The sequence below is a fragment of the Micropterus salmoides genome, unplaced genomic scaffold, assembly GCF_014851395.1.
Source record: "Micropterus salmoides isolate LMB-PRFRI ecotype aquatic unplaced genomic scaffold, ASM1485139v1 Ms_hic_scaffold_3865, whole genome shotgun sequence".
In the NCBI taxonomy this organism is placed as follows: domain Eukaryota; kingdom Metazoa; phylum Chordata; class Actinopteri; order Centrarchiformes; family Centrarchidae; genus Micropterus; species Micropterus salmoides.
In genome coordinates this window covers 65,410-77,482 of record NW_024043223.1, presented here as the reverse complement: position 1 = coordinate 77,482, position 12,073 = coordinate 65,410, and the positions used below count along the sequence as shown (strand labels likewise).

General features: G+C 44.9%; 1 pseudogene; it reads right to left on the bottom strand.

Moving 5' to 3' along the window:
- Positions 1 to 1,895: 1,895 nt before the first annotated feature.
- Positions 1,896 to 6,462, bottom strand: LOC119885021 (annotated as a pseudogene).
- Between the last annotated feature and the right edge of the window lie 5,611 nt (positions 6,463 to 12,073).

Below are 12,073 nucleotides of genomic sequence, written 5' to 3'. Positions count from 1 at the left end.
CAAGTATTACTACTCACCATCAGCACTCGGCGTTACTGAGGACAAGTATTACTACACACCATCAGCACTCGGCGTTACTGAGGACAAGTATTAATACGCACCATCAGCACTCGGCGTTACTGAGGACAAGTATTAATACGCACCATCAGCACTCGGCGTTACTGAGGACCAGTATTAATACACGCAAATTTTACTCAGCGTTACTGAGGACAAGTATTACTACACACCATCAGCACTCGGCGTTACTGGACAAGTATTACTACTCACATCAGCACTCGGCGTTACTGGACAAGTATTACTACGCACCATCAGCACTCGGCGTTACTGAGGACAAGTATTAATACGCACCATCAGCACTCGGCGTTACTGAGGACAAGTATTAATACGCACCATCAGCATTCGGCGTTACTGAGGACAGTATTAATACACGCAATTTTACTCAGCGTTACTGAGGACAAGTATTATACACACCATCAGCACTCGGCGTTACTGAGGACAAGTATTACTACACACCATCAGCACTCGGCGTTACTGAGGACAAGTATTAATACGCACCATCAGCACTCGCGTTACTGAGGACAAGTATTAATACGCACCATCAGCATTCGGCGTTACTGAGGACAAGTATTAATACACGCAAATTTTACTCAGCATTACTGAGGACAAGTATTACTACACACCATCAGCACTCGGCGTTACTGAGGACAAGTTATACACACCATCAGCACTCGGCGTTACTGAGGACAAGTATTACTACGCACCATCAGCACTCGGCGTTACTGAGGAAAGTAATACGCACCATCAGCACTCGGCGTTACTGAGGACAAGTATTATACACGCACTTTACTCAGCGTTACTGAGGACAAGTATTAATACGCACCATCAGCACTCGGCGTTACTGAGGACAAGTATTAATACACGCAAATACTCAGCGTTACTGAGGACAAGTATTACTACACACATCAGCACTCGGGTTACTGAGGACAAGTATTACTACACCATCAGCACTCGGCGTTACTGAGGACAAGTATTATACGCACCATCAGCACTCGGCGTTACTGAGGACAAGTAATACGCACCATCAGCACTCGGCGTTACTGAGGACAAGTATTAATACACGAAACTTTACTCAGCGTTACTGAGGACAAGTATTAATACGCATCAGCACTCGGCGTTACTGAGGACAGTATTAATACACGCAAATACTCAGCGTTACTGAGGACAAGTATTACTACACCATCAGCACTCGGCGTTACTGAGGACAAGTATTACTACGCACCATCAGCACTCGGCGTTACTGAGGACAAGTATTAATCACCATCGCATTCGGCGTTACTGAGGACAAGTATTATACACATCAGCACTCGGCGTTACTGAGGACAAGTATTACTACACCATCAGCACTCGGCGTTACTGAGGACAAGTATTAATACGCACCATCAGCACTCGGCGTTACTGAGGACAAGTATTAATACACGCAAACTTTACTCAGCGTTACTGAGGACAAGTATTACTAACACCATTTGCAATCAGCATTGCTGAGTAGTATTAATACGCACCATCATCACTCGGCGTTACTGAGGACCGTTGTGAAAAAACGCCTGCGCGGCCGAACACATCACTTTTATGCCAACGTGCCTCCAATTAGGTTAAGACCAAGTCAGCTAACCAACATCTGATCCAGCGTCTTAGTTTAACTCCAGTGTAGCGGGCGGAGTTTGTTCCCCTCAGTTCACTCTAGGCTGAACCCCACTCGTTGTCCAGGCCTCTGGTCTTTATTGAAAGCGCTCTGAGGTAACGGCTGTTATATAAATAAAATGTAACTTTAATGCACCAAAAATATAGATCCAAAAATAAATGTTTCTGCAGCCTTAATAAGATCATCAAGACTCAAATACAGAAAACAACTTTTAATTTGAAATTACAAACAGGCTTCCTGTTCAGGTATTTACAGCTGCAAAAACATAACATCTTTATAAAAAACAACAAACAGTCCTCTTTTTTTCTGCGTCCGTGCAGTCCATTGTTATTAGACTCCCAGAATGCTTTGCGTTCAGACAGGTGTCACGTGGGTAGAGTCCATTTCCTGTTCACCTGCTGATATGGCATCCTTACTGACACGTCGCTGTCCTTCTGTTTCTTCTTCTTCGCACTTTCGACCTGCAGGACATGACAGCTCGTTACTCATTGTACAACTCTGACGATCGATAAAGTTTCTTATCGTTCATTTAATCTGCCAACAACAACGACATCGATACTTAAAGGTCAGCTGTGATTGGCTGACAACCCGGTTCATAGGATCGTGTACCGGGGTGCTCAGAGACCGGCGTGTTGGTCGCTGCATGACGAGGGAACGCTGAACTCAAAGTTAACTCACCTCTGTCGTAGGCTCCGTCCCCTCCTCTTCAGGCTCCGTGGCTGCACCGCCAGGCCCCGCCTCCTCCAGTTTTGCCCTCTTCTCTTTCTTCACGTCCTCTGCAGACGGCGTGCCGGGCGTCACAGCTTCGCCGTCGCTCTCTGCCGCCTCCCGCTTCCTCTGCAGAGCACAAAGGTCAAATACTCGTCAGCCAACACAAAGTCAGAAAAAAACGCCATCAGAAAAGGTGGTCGCTGTGACAAAGTGCTCTCACAGCGGCGTTCTGCCCGCCCCCTCATGAAGGTGAGCCCCCTCAGGTGTGGGAGGGCCCACCTCTGACTAGAGCACCAATTTAAACATTAGGTGTAAATTAAACTGTCAGCAGCCCTGAAGGTTCACAGATTCAGCCAATCAGGAGCCTCTGTGGATATTTATGTCAGCTTTATTTTCACATCGAGCCCGTCTGAAGCTCCTGGGGAAGAAACGCTTCTGATTGGTCGTCTGACCAGGTGAGTTTACCTTTGCTGAAGCAATCACTCACATGACTCCTCCGTCACCTTGGAGACCCTTTCAATGAAAAGAAACAAGATTTTAAATTGGTACACACCATCAGCACTCGGCGTTACTGAGGACAAGTATTAATACTCGGCGTTACTGAGGACAAGTATTAATACGCACCATCAGCACTCTGCGTTACTGAGGACAAATATTAATACAAAGCATCTGTACTCAGCGTTATTAAGAAAAATGTATTAGTACACACCATCAGTACTCTGCGTTACTGAGGACAAGTATTAATACAAAGCATCTGTACTCAGCGTTATTAAGAAAAATGTATTCGTACACACCATCAGTACTCTGCGTTACTGAGGACAAGTATTAATACGCACCATCTGCAGTCGGCGTTTATATCATTATTTTATAGTGTAAAGTTAGGATCACAGTGTTAAAACTCTACAGCTCTGAGTGTATGCTCCTTTCTGTATCTAACTGCCCAGGCACGTGTGTGTGAGCAAGTTCGTGTGCTTTGGGAGAAAAGGGAGGGAGCATCAAAAATACCTTGCAAAGGAAAATATAGAAGCAGATTTTGTATTACAAAACATACATCAATATAGTCCATCACAGTAAGAATGTCCTGTTTCTAGCACAGAGCACAAAAAACACCAGTTTATTCCACAAAAGTCAGGTTATGGAAGAAATGGCATGATCAAGCAGAGTGCATGCAGAGGACACAGAGAGGAGGAGCAGGCAGTCAGGGACTTTCCAAGACTCAGGTGCAGTAGGAAAGAGCCAAGAGATGATGTGAATCCAAGAAACAGAGCTATAAAAGGAGGTCCAAAAGGAGGCGAAAGTCAGTCGTTACATGTATTAGTACGCACCATCAGCACTCGCGTTACTGAGGACAAGTATTAATACGCACCATCAGCACTCTGCGTTACTGAGGACAAGTATTAATACGCACCATCAGCACTCGGCATTACTGAGGACAAATATTACTACGCACCATCTGTACTCAGCGTTATTAAGAAAAATGTATTAGTACGCACCATCAGCACTCGGCGTTACTGACGACAAGTATTAATACACGCAATCTTTACTCGGCGTTACTAAGGACAAGTATTAATACACGCCATCTGTACTCAGCGTTACTGAGGACCTTTGTGAAAAAACGCCTGCGCGGCCGAACACATCACTTTTATGCCAACGCGCCTCCAATTAGGTTAAGACTAAGTCAGCTAACCAACATCTGATCCAGCATCCTAGTTTAACACCAGTGTAGCGGGCGGAGTTTGTTCCCCTCAGTTCACGCTCTGGATCTGAGGTCAACAGGAAGTGATGCCGACCTTCTCTCCCATGACTCCAGACCGGACTCGCCTCAGTTCCTGCATCTGACCTCCGACCCCAGGACCAGACCCAGGTGAACACACAGAGTCCGGATGCAAAGTTCCCACCTCACAGCTCACCCAGAAGATGCCTGCAACACAGAATCACGTGACCTCTGACATCACCGTGACGTCACTGATGAACCTAATCAATAGTCGTTAGATACGTGACTGCCGATCAGTGATCTTACCCAGCCTCCTCTCGGGGTCGTATTCGATCAGTTTGCTCTCGTAGATCGTTCGGACTCTCAGCTGACGTTTCACGGCGGCGATAAGCAGCAGTCGCTGGAACAGAGCGTCAGTGTCTGCAGGGCCTGCAGAGCTTAGAGGGTTACATGACAGCCAGCCAATCAGAGCAGAACAATCAAGAAAATATCCAATCAGGAAGTGGTCAGACTTACCCGAGCCAGTGCGTGTTCGCTCTGTATCGCATTGTGCAGCCGAACGATTCCCACATACTCTTTACCTGCAACAAACACAGAGTAGTGAGGGGGCTGCTGGGCTTCAGTGTGCTCACATACCACATGGAGACGTTTCTTAGTCTACAGAAACAGGAAGTGGTCACTGTACCGGCACTTTGCTGGGACTTGACCAATCGCGTGGCTCGATCCAAGCAGACGATCAGAAACCCGGTGACCTTCGGGTCGAGCGTCCCAGTACCCATAGGATCCTCCTGATCCACGCCACAACCTCGTGAGACGACAGGTTCGCCGGTTTGTCCAGGTTGATGAACCCCGTCCTGACAGGAAGCAGAATAAACATCTATTCAAGCATTATTAGCTTAGCATTAGCTGAAGGTTACCAGACAGTGCTGTTTGCATGTTAGCTTAGCATCACTCGGTTACCTGACATAGTCATGGATGTTCCTCTTCAGAGGGTTGCTACCAAGCGGCAGAGGTGTGTAATGAGCTGTCCGGATGTTCAGTTTATCAAAATTCTGCAGGAAACAAAATGAAAGTTATCAGATTTCACTTTCTGTATGAAGACAGGAAAACACATAGCCAGGCTCTTATTTTGGTAGCGCCGTCAGTTTCGTGCTCTGAAACTGATGCGTCCCGTGTTTGATATTTTATCTGCTTGTTGTTCCAAAGTGATAAATTTTTCGTATTTTAAACTAATCTGCTATAAGTCTCAGCACCATGTGATCAGTACAGGAAGTCGTCTTGGTGGCACTCGCGTCGAGTCATGCTCTCTGTGCAGTTTCGGTCATCGCCAGGCAGAACGCCGAGACGACGTCGGCACCGCGGTGGAGAGGCCCCCAGAACGGGGGCAGAGGCGGAGACCGCGACAAGATGGCCGCTCAGAGAATGAATAAACTGGTTCATCACTTCACACGCTAAAGACTAAACTTCAGGTTTTGATGTTTGTCCCCTTCAGGGAGCCGTAGTCTCACCTTCAGTAAGTAGTAGTAGTTCATTGCGACGTGTCCAGCGAGGCGGCTCTGGCCTCTGGTTTGATGAAGTCTCCGCTCTGCTGGATCTCCTGTTGCACAAACACACGGCGTCACCTGTGAACAAATGCACCTGAAGCTCAGCCAGGTGAACTCCGACTCACCCCCACTTCCTCCTCGCTGACCGCCTTCGTCTCCTTCACTGATGCTGCAAACACACGAGCAAACACATTCGGTCATCAAACCTGCAGTCAGGTCCAGACCCCCCCCACAGAACAAGCAGCTCTGGGTAACCATGACTACATTTCTCACCATTTAATGAAAATCCTGCTTCACCTCATGATGCATTTATACTTCTACAAGTACTTTAACATGCAGTACTTTTACTTTCAGTGTACTTTAACAGTGAGGCCGCCAGGAAGCACGCGGTCCCACATTAACAGACTCGTGACACTTGGACCTCCTGAGAGAGCGGGGGAGGTGCACGAACCGAGACGAACTAACGCACACAGGGTTCAGATTAAGAACTTGGGTAACACGGATCCGGACAAAGTTCGGTAACTTTAAACCGGATATTACATCAAGAACTGCGCGCGACGGAAACTAAAAACCAGTAGTACGAGACGCGGTGCACTAAAGCCGGAACCAGATGCACTAAAACAAGGTCCACTCTAGAACCAGGTAAAGATTTCAGATGTTTGCAGAGAAACGTGGACTCACCTCCTTCTGTGTCCGCCATCTTCAACTGAGCGTCTGTGCGCACAGCGCGGCTTCTTCTTCTTCTTTTTGTAAGATTCCGGCAGTGTAGACGCTTATGAGCGTATTACTGCCCTCCACAGGTCAAAGTTTGAACTAAATTCTTACATACAATCCTGTGTCATGCAAGAATTGAAGGACTGCCTTGAGATCAGTTTATGCTTGTCACTGTGCCCAAACAAAGAGAAAACAGAAAAAGCCTTAACTCCAAGTCCTGACAGTTTATTAAAGAGTACATTTCTTTCTGCCCTATACTTTCTGCATTCCAGGAAAACATGCCCTATTGTCTCAAGACTCCCACATTCACACAAGCCAGAAACATGCTTCCCCACAATGCACAAAGAATAATTTAATCCACAGTGCCCCAACTCAACCTGCACATTTTAACCATGCGGGACAAAATGTTACATAAACATCTCTTCCTAACTTTGGGTTGTATAGAAAAGTAGTGTCTGCCTCTCTGCCAGTTTTTTATTAAGCCCTCTTTAATTTTTTCTGTCAATTCCACTCTCCCTAATAATACATGGACATCTACTTCTCTTCCTAAGCTCTCTTTTGCAATATTATCCACCCGTTCATTCCCCCTCACCCCAACGTGCCCGGGAACCCAGAGTTTTTTTGGAAGCGAAAGTAACCGGTAAAGACTTCAAATAGTAGCCCATGTACCATGTAATTAGAAAGGTGATTTTAGACTAAAACTAAACTAAAACAACGTTTTTTTAGTAAAATTAAGTAGCACTGGGTGTGAAAAAAACACTTCAGTTAAGTGAAATAAAAACAATAACTGATAAAATAATAACTGTTAGGCTGTGAAATGAGGTTTGCAATTAATTTAAGTCCAAATCTTTTATTCTGTCCCAACGGGGGAGTTCACCGTGTCACAGCAGCAAGGGAGAAACAAACGAGCAATAGATATCATGAGATATTATCACTGTGTCCAGCAGCAGAATGTGTTATTGAAATGTTTGCCGTGTGTTTCAGGCTGAGTGAGGACATGTGTCGCAGACTTCGGCCTCTCCAATAAGATCTACAGCGGAGATTACTACAGACAGGGCTCGGTCTCCAAGTTGCCGGTGAAGTGGATCGCTCTGGAGAGTCTCGCTGTCAACGTGTACACCACACAGAGCGTGGAGAACTCTGAGATCTACGAGTACCTGATCAAAGGAGAGTGACTGATGAAACCTCCGGACGACATGTGAGTCTAACAATTGGGCTAACGCCTCCCTCAGCTCCGCCTGCCAGGTTCCTCCCTGGTGACCCACCGTCACACCGATCTAAAGTTTTAGCGAGCGCCTAAGGACAAAAAAACAGCTCCAAAATGATCATAATTGGGGGGGAAAGCGTAAGAAAAGCTCTCCCAATTCATTTTAATAGCCATTTATCAAGCAGAAACAAACTTAAATACGACATCGTTGCCTTCCAGCAGCCTCCTCCTCTCCTCTCACGGCGCTGCATCCTAATTAGTTACATATGTTTAACAGAAATCTGCCAGGGGCCGCCCCAGGTTTTCTGTCTCCGTCATGTGGTCCAGCTCTGGTTTGTCTTGTGCAAAACAAGTCTCTTGTTTTGAAGGAGCAGTTTCCTGTGCAGCACAAACCAACTGCAGGTATAAACCTGCTTTTATCCAAAGCGACTTACAATGTCTACACGTGTCAGAGGTCGCACGCCTCTGAAAAGTCTCACCCAGGGACACAGTTATCCACTGCTCCATCGCCCCATGGAGAGCATTGTTCTTGCACAATAAATTATGACTGAAAACAACCCACAAAAATAAAACTGCTGTTTTGTCCTACTGGAATGAATATTATAGGCTACTGATGCTAAGCTACAGTAGCCTGTGCAATGTTGCGGTCCATGGTAATGATAATCAGAAAATGGTTTTATTAGTGAAACAGCTGAATCTCAACTGATGAACTATCTGGAGTCAGATCATAGCAACAGTCTAGTTAGTCTATAGCAACATCACCTTCACTGTCTGTACCTCTGTGTGTATATTGTGTAGGCTGCCTCCTTCCCCTCTCTCTCTCCTTACATCCCTCTTTTTCTCTCTATTCCTCTCCTGCTCTCTCTCTCTCTCCTTCACCCCCAACCGGTCGAGGCAGATGGCCGCCCACCCTGAGCCATGGTTCTGCTCGAGGTTTCTGCCTCTTAAAAGGAAGTTTTTCCTTGCCTCTGTCGCCTAGTGCTTGCTCTTGGTGGGAACTGTTGGGCTTCTGTAAATATCATCACAGAGTACGGTCTAGACCTGCTCTTTTATGAAAAGCGCTGTGAGATAACTGTTGTTGTGATTTGGCGCTATATAAATAAAATTGAATTGAATTGAATTGAATAGATCATCTAACATGATACTTTCTAACGTACAGCTCTACTCCTCCAGGTTGTGCAGAGATTTTGTTTATGAAAAGAAAATGCACAGATTTCAGTCTTCAGGTAACTCATTGCTTTTACATAAAAGACCCCCCCCTACCCAGAGACCCTTTCTGAGCCACGAAAAACCCTGAGAGGGTCGAGGTTCTGCCAGTGAAGGATGCAGAGTTACATACAGCCGCTGTGTTGGAGGACGAGGTTGTGATTTCTGCTTCAGAACAGCTGATTTCACTTCAGCATCCTAAACTGTGAGAATCTGAAGTTTGTAGGTGAAACCTGTAACTCCAGGTCTTCTGACACCTTCCCTATTTTCTAATAATGTCGTAATGTTTCTTTCAACGTCTTTTTATTCTCAAATTAAAAAAGTTCTTATTCCTAGGGCGTTAACAGCTTACCTACCTGGTTGATCCTGCCAGTCTATGTATGCTTGTCTCAGGTACAGTGAAACTGCGAATGGCTCATTAAATCAGTTATGGTTCCTTTGATCGCTCCAATGTTACTTGGATAACTGTGGCAATTATAGAGCTAATACATGCCAACGAGCGCTGACCTCCGGAGATGTGTGCATTTATCAGACCCAAAACCCATGCGGGGTGCCTCTCGGGGTGCCCCAGCCTCTTTGGTGACTCTAGATAACCTCGAGCCGATCGCTGGCCCTCGTGGCGGCGACGTCTCATTCGAATGTCTTAACCAAACTTTACGTGCTTGATAACTCTCCCACCCCGCTATGGAGGACCGATCCTGACACAGCCAGAAATAAATACAGAAATAAATAAATGCTCAATAAATAAATAAGCATCCAATTAAATACACAAAAAAATAAAGTAAATAAATAAATGTAGGTAGTAATTAAATTATACAAGGAGACATAAATGTTTATATTTTAATTAGTGCCTTTACTTATTCACCTTTGTTATAATTACATTATTTGTTTATTCAACTTTATTTATTACTAATTTTTTTAATGTATTTATTTATGTGTTTGTTTTAATATTTTTGTCTGTTTTATTCTTCCTTTGTATTTATTTACCTTATTTATTTTCAGCCATGGTATTTATTTCTGCCTGTCTTTTTTAAATTTTTGTATGCATTTCTGCCTCATTATGCAAATGAGGAGGGGCTGTGTCTCAAGGGTCATCTTCTCTGCTATTGGTGGACCAGTCAGACAGGAGAGCTCCTACTCTGCCTGCAGACATCAACGATCTTGCCGCTCACACAGTCAGATGACTTCCTTCAGTGCGCTGAGGTGTTTAACAACTCTGAAGACAATACTACCAGCAATGTCTTCCTTCTCTTTTCACGTAGACGCTCCGACAGACAGTGCTTTCAGTTTGCTGCATGCATGGACACAGAACTGCGGTATAGGGAGAAGCACACGGTCAGCTGGCTGCAGCTAAATCTGGAGTGCACTCGTATTCAATTCTGTATGGTAAATTCAGTTTTAACGGAGCAGAGCGAGCTGACAGGCAGAGTTAGAGACTTTTTCTGTCCGTTTCTCTCTTTACAAAGACGCATGTTGCAGTCAGAGTCTTCTCTGAGATGCGAGCACGACATACAACACAATTTATCAAATTACACATCGGATATACAGTATGAAAATAAGATTGATTGGATTATACTCACAGGAAGTATAAAACCTGTTACATGCGTAACACAGTAATGTCAGGGAAATTACTTTACTTAGATTTAAGTACTGCAGTTGTACATTTGAAATACCTTCCTACCTTTCTGATAGGAAGCCTTCTTGAGGTGGTATAAAACATTTCTTCTTATATTCTGATTTGAGTTGTGGACAACTATGACCACATGAATTAAAAAATTAAACATTTCACTGCCCAAGTCAGCTATGACACAAGTCTTGTTCATTAGACTACATGCTGTACAGTATTTGTGGACAGATTTTGTCCCAGGATTTATTATGCATTTCTTCTTCTTCGTTGCATGGTTTAGAATATAAAGGTGAGAAATGGGTCTATTCTGAGTTCATCCTGCACTGCAGCAGCTAAAAAAGTCCATTTAATCCCAAAAACGCTTTTCTTTTAGGCAGGCTGGAGCAGAAACACAGTAACGATGAAATGTGTGCTGTTCTCACATTCTTCCTCTGTATGTACACATAACCAACAAAGCAGGGAAATATAAAAGGAATTTATTTTATTGTTTGGGTACATTATTGTTCAGTGTACATGCTCACATCTGAACCAAACTTTACGTGCTTGATAACTCTCTGACCCCCAGACATCTACACGTCAATACCGATTTATATTCATAGCGGCAAGTGCTATGTAGCTCCACATAGGGGACACAGGAAGTGACATATAGCACCTTCATGCGGCGTCGGAACCGCGTAGCAAATTCACAGCCGCACCGGCAGAGCTCCAGAATGTGCAACTCGGCCGGCTCACACCCGGACGTGCTACAAGTGCGAGGGCCCGCCCAACGCTGCTTGCAGCTTTAATTAGGGCCCGAGCACGACCGTGTGAGGTCCCTATATAATTTGCTCGGATTATTAGGGCCCGAGCACGACCGTGCGAGGTCCCTATTGAATTTGCTCGGATTATTAGGGCCCGAGCACGACCGTGCGAGGTCCCTATTGAAATTGCTCGGATTATTATTATTATTAGGGCCCGAGCACGACCGTGCGAGGTCCCTATTGAATCTGCTCGGATTATATATTTTTTTTTTTTTTTTTTTTTTTTTTTTTTTTTTTTTCTGCAAAGTAGGCCCAAATGACATGGCCTAAACATACTCGAAAACTCACCAAAATTTGCAAACATGTCAGAACCGGTGAAAAATTTCGTATTCTACAAGTTTCGCACATGGGCGTGGCAAAATGACTCGCTAGCGCCACCTGAAAATTGGAAATGATTAGCCCCTCGTTCACGTTCAACCTACATGTACGAAATTTTCTGGGGACATGTATCGTATCAAGACGCACAAAAAAGCCTCAAGAACCCATAGCCTAAAGTCAACAGGAAGTCGGCCATTTTGAATTTTATGGCCATTTTTGGATGATTTACACACTTCGTACTTTAACGAACTCCTCCTAGGGATTTAGTCGGATCGACGTCAAATTTCTGCTGTGCCTTCTAAAGGCATTGACGATGAAAAGTTGTGCTATTTGCGAGTTTTCGTCAATGGGCGTGTCCGTGGCGTCGATGATTCGCAATGAAACAGGAAGTTGTTGTAACTTCAGTGTACATGCTCACATCTGGACCAAACTGTACATGTAGGATGAGAGTCCCGCCCTGAACACATGTACATGCCGACATTCACCCACAGTCATAGCGCCACCTGCTGGCAACAGAAAGTGACCTTTAACGA